Source organism: Solanum tuberosum, unplaced genomic scaffold (assembly GCF_000226075.1).
Source record: "Solanum tuberosum cultivar DM 1-3 516 R44 unplaced genomic scaffold, SolTub_3.0 scf00092, whole genome shotgun sequence".
Lineage (NCBI taxonomy): Eukaryota > Viridiplantae > Streptophyta > Magnoliopsida > Solanales > Solanaceae > Solanum > Solanum tuberosum.
The window spans coordinates 1,543,267-1,549,042 of NW_006239019.1; the positions used below are offsets into that span (position 1 = coordinate 1,543,267).

The 5,776-nt window shown below is 31.2% G+C and overlaps 1 pseudogene; it reads right to left on the reverse strand.

Moving 5' to 3' along the window:
* Positions 1 to 5,123, reverse strand: part of LOC102593890 (uncharacterized) — an 8,292-nt pseudogene extending 3,169 nt beyond the window's left edge.
* Between the last annotated feature and the right edge of the window lie 653 nt (positions 5,124 to 5,776).

Genomic DNA, 5,776 nt, shown 5'->3' on the forward strand with positions numbered 1-5,776 from the left:
ACAAGTCGTACAATTTTCTAGCTTCAATTTTTATACTATCTTTAACATCTTGACAACTAGGTGTTTCATCATCTTCACTATCAATACCCAAATTAAAATATATTTTATCAACCATTCGTGATGCACCTTCATCTTTGTAATGTGGATTTAACAAACAAACAGTTAAATAAATTTGAGAAATAGGAATAAAATATTTTTAAAATTTTTCAATCATTTTCTTAACAGATTCTTCAAATCTTGGTTTATTTTTTAATTTATAAAATTTATTAGAAATAACACAAATATTAGGTAAAACAGAGCAAATGGTTGGATAATAAAGTGCAGATATTTTTTTTGTAGTTAAATAAAAAACTTTTAAGAATTCTATTAGTTCTTTTATGTCATTACAATCATTATCATCAAGTCTATATGTCATATTTGAATTATGAGCATTCCAAACCATTTGTAAAAGTTTCTTATATTCATAAGCAACTTCAAACATTTCAAATAAAGAATTTCATCTAGTACACACGGATTTTGGAATTTTTGTAGGTGGAAGATTAAATTCACGACAACGATTTTCAAAATCTCTACGTCTAGACTTAACTTGACATTTAAAAATAAAATGACATGCAGTTTCAACTTTTGTGCAACCATCATCATACATTGCTATACCATCTCTAACAATCAAATTATATATGTGTGCAGCACACCTAATATGAAAACCATCAATATAAATAGGGCAAAGAGACGGTTTTAGTAATTCAACAGCATTACTATTATTAGAAGCATTATCTAATGTGACACTACTTATTTTATCACAAATTCCATAGTTTTGCAAAACATCTATAATTGTTTAAGCTATATAACTACCGGTTTTATGCATTTCACAACATTTATAACCTAAAATTCTTTTTTGCAAAGTCCAATTTTCATCAATCCAATGCGCAGTAATTGTGAAATAATCATTACCATTTACACTACGACCCATATCAGAAGTAATAGCTATTTTACAATGGTTATAATAAAATAAACAACAAAGATATTGAAAATGTTGAGCTTGATAATCAAAGATAGCCTTTTTAATTGTATTTCTAGTAAAACCTTTAAAATGTGGATTATACACAATTTGAATATAATGAATAAAACCGGGATTTTCAGCAAAACTAAATGGCAAACCCATAACAACAATCATTTTAGCTAATTCTTCAAGATCTTTTTCTCTACTATATGAACGTTGTATACTAGAACCGAAAACATTAGAAGGATTTAATTGTGTTTGGACCATATTAGAGCCATCTACTCCTACATTTTCAGGAAGTGTGGTACCATTTTTTTTAGCTTCGGCTACAGCTTTAGCATGCAAAAATTCATTTTTACAACATGACATTAAATGATTACTCAAATGTCCCGTCCCACCCTGTTTTCCTACAGTTTTATGATTCATTCTATATTTACATTTATTACAAATAGCTTGTGTTTTATCTTCATTCTGAGTCATAAATTGCCACACAACTGATTTTTTAGCGCGTTCTACCTTAGTCCTAGGATGCACGGGGGAACGGGAGCAGGACAACGAAAGGGAGCGGGAGCCGGGGAAGAGGGAGTGGGAGTGGGACTAGTAGCCGACGGTGGCTCAGTTTCATCATCATCATCATATTCATCAACATTATTATCAAAACTATCAACATAAGCATTAACATCATCATGTTCATCATCTTCAGGTAATAACATGCGTATAATCATCTGTATTTATTCTTAATTGAGAAGTTTTTTTAGTTTTAGATTGAGAAGTACTACCGGTTTTTTTATTTTTCTTGGATTTTGAGCTAGATAAATTAGTGAACGAATTAACTATGGTTGTTTTACCCTTTTCAATAATGTTTTTTCCGAAATCCATATTCAAATATAAAAAGTGAGTAAATTATATATAATACGAAAATGTAATGCAAAATTTTAAACAAATAAATAACTAAATAAGTAGATACTAGAGACTAATTACTCACAAAATAAATAATTAAATACAAACAAATGTATAACTAAATGAAAAGTGAGTTGGAACGAATGTACTAAACGTCTACTTAAAAAAGTAGACGTGTATGACCGGAAGCCAAAAAATTGAAAGTTGAATTTTGAAGCTCCAATTTTCAAAGATCAAAATTCGTAATTTTAACGTAGAATAAGAGAATTTAGAGAGTAGAGAGAGTAGAAGATATTTTTGTGAGTGAAAAGAATGAAAGATTGGGGGTATTTATAGTTAAAAAAAAGGATGAAAATGTAGTTTTAAGAAGGTTGGGTATTAAAAAAAGTTTGGGGATAGGGAGGTGTAAAGGGGAGTTATGGGGGTGAAAGAGCCGTTGGTGGGGCCCAAAACCCGTTGCCCAACTGCTCTCAACGGCTATAATTTAAAATTTACGATTAAAAAAAAAAAACTGAACGAACCGAAACCAGGACTAACCGGACCGGGACGGACCGGTAAATCCCGGTTTCCGTCCCGTTACTCCTCCCGGACCGGTACAATACCGGATCGAACCGGTACTATCCGGAACCGGTAACGGACCGGTACCGGTACCTCCCGGTTCCGTTGCCACCCTTAGCTCAACCTCAGCAAAAACATAACATCTTCTGCAGAATATTCAAGCATAACAAATGCATTAACTAAATTTCTTTGGAAATAAGACTAATCAACTTTTAGCACATAAATATTTTACCAGCCTTGGAGTGATTCCTGAGGGAAAACCTTGTTAAATTCAAATTATTTCCTGCTTCCACCAGATCTTACTACAATCTTCTCCTGATTCAACAGAAATCGGCTGATGAGTTCTCTGTTTATCTGTTGGTAAAAATGGTCTAACTCGGGAAAACACCCGAATGCAACCTACATTTGGAAATATTAATGTCTCTCATTCAGAACACATAAATGAAGGAAAGAAAAAAAAATGTATTCAATTTAGAATAAAGTAAATATCCAAACAAGAAATCACCTTTAAAGTCTAGTATCTTATTCAATGCTTCTCTTCTTTTATCATCCAAAGATCTCTCTTTATGCCTCACACTAGCTATTTCACCTGCAAAACCATAACAGAAAAACAAAAGAAAGTTCAAATCATGAAAATTTTAAATCTCAGTCAAATGACAGACAAATCCCAAGAAAAAACACCTTCTAAATTCAAAATCCTCAGCTCAAGTTGAAACTTTTCATCTTCTTGAATCAAATTGACATCTGTGAAAGCTGAAGGAATCTGTTGGGAAGACTCATCATCATTGGAATCTGGATTTGATCCTATTGGAGAAGAATTCTCCAAAGCTTTCCCATTTTCCAAAGGCAATGAGTGTGAAAAATAAAGATGATTTTTTGGAGGTACAAATAATCCTAGATAATTAGTAGAACTTTCTAGAGTTACGTAGAATAATACCTTAAGTACTTGATGTATCTAAGAATTGTGTAGATGTTCTAGAGAAGTAGATATTTATATTGAATTATAGAAATATCTAAATTCTTGTTAGATAGTTAGAAGATAAAGCTATCTCGATTTTTCTTGTAGAAGTATCTAGAATAATTTCTAAAAGCAACCCTATACAAGTATAAATAGGGGTGACATTAGGCATTTGCAACTAACCAAGAACAACCCAAATCAAATAGTCTTCTTCTCTAACAAAGTTCTTTTATCCAAAATACTCTTTATCCCTTCTAGATTTCTCTTTTTTAGTTGAGTCTTCCGATTTTAGTTAACGATTTTGGGCTAGCAGAAGATTCTACGATTATATTTTTCTTCTGCTACATCTTCAGTAGAAATAAACATTGCTCAAGCCCCAAAGGAAGACGAAATAAACATTGCTCAAGCCCCAAAGGAAGACATAAAACAATGGCCTTTTTCCTCAAAAATTTCACAAACTTGTGACAAAAAATTAAAGAGTCCCAGATAATCAAAATTCAATCTTTCTCAAGAAAAGACCAAATTTTTGAGTTTAAAAGAACTCAAAATAATCAAAATCCAATCTTTCTCTAGGCCAAATCTTTGCGTTTAAAAGAACCCCAGGCTAAATCTTTGCGTTTAAATTAAAAGAACCCCAAATGATCAAAATCTAATCTTTCTCAAGGTGTCAAATCAAGAAAAAGGCATCAAATCTTTGAGTTTAAAAGAACCCAGATGATCAAAATCCAATTTTTCTCTAGAAAAAGACCAAATCTTTGAAGTTCAAAAGAACCCAATGATCAAAATCCAATAGAACCCAATGATCAAAATCCAATCTTTCTCAAGAAAAAGGCCAAATCTTTGATGATCGAAATCTATTTTTTCTCTTTGAAGTTTAATTGTTAAATCCATTTTTTCTCTAGAAAAAAACTAAATATTTGAAGTTTAATTGTTATCGTAACATCTCAGTATCATTATCATAACGAGTTATATAATTGGTACTAAAGTGTGTTCATTGCCTGTGTGAAGCTTACGTTTCCAAATTTTCCATTAAACTCAATAACTCTAGGAATCATTAAAACTTTAAAAAGAAACAAAAATAATTGATTATACTAAAAAATAAATATATAATTAATATATATCACCAAAAGATAATAAATACAGTACAAGTATATAAATAAAATAAGTTAAAAAGGTTTAAACAAACAAAGCTTCAAACGATTCAAGCTCTTCAATGGAAGCAATCTTTTCTCTCGTTCCTTCCAACTGTTGCTTCAACATTAAGAGTTGATTCAAATTTTGATATTGTTCAACATCTATACCCTCCACCCAACAGCGGAGACCATTCCTCTTCGGGGTTGATGATGATTTTGATCCCAAAGATACATCAAAAACAACATCATCGGAATCATGAGAATTCAGTCCTGAAGTTAATAATTCCATACATCTAGTACTGGCAAAATGCGGTTTTATAGCGAAATTAATGTCTCCACAATCTGAAGTTAATAATTCCGTAGAAAAATGTTGTTTTATAGCGGAATTAACGTCTCCACAAGTATAAGGCCTTCCGGTTGGTGAAAAAACAACCGAAGCAACACGAGAACCCGTCATGGATTCAAGTTCTTTAGCTTTTTTAAAAAGCCCTTTACGTCTTTTTGAGAATGTGACCATTCTAGAAGTTTCCTTCATGATTTTCTCGATCTCTATTTTTTTCTTCCCTGTACCCATTATACTAAATTTACTCGTGTTTTTTTTTCTCTCCTGTTCTGTATATTTTGCTTTGAGATTTAGAATTTGGGGTAAATATATTTTATATTTATAAGCTTTAAAAAGCAGATACCTTTTAGGAAAGGATTTCTAAAGCTATGAAAATTGGTAGTTTCCTATTGAAATTATTTCTCTTTTCCATAATTGATTCCTAATTTTTCTGTCTCTATTTATACTCCACCGACTTAAACAATAAGAAATTTCTTATAAAAAATTTTTCCTAATTTGTTATTATCTTTCTTTAAACATTGACTGATTTCTTTTATTTTTTATTTTTATGTTTATACAAAAAGGATTTTCAGTAAAATTTGATTTATGTTAAAAAAGTTAGTCGGCAACTTAATTTTAGTATATTTTAATTTTTAAATATTCATTAACTATATTTCGACTCAAAAATACCTTTTTCATCAAACGGGTCACACCTACCCTTCCAATTTAGAGAAGTATTCATGTGTGTTAAATGCCACATCAACGTCACACGTAATCGCCAAACACACCCAACTACCATTTAAACACGAGAATTTGATGAAGATGTATCGAATTCGAAAAGTCTTCAAAGGTGAATATGAATTTCCTCCCTGGTTTTCCCCTGAAGCCAAGAAACTGATTTCAAA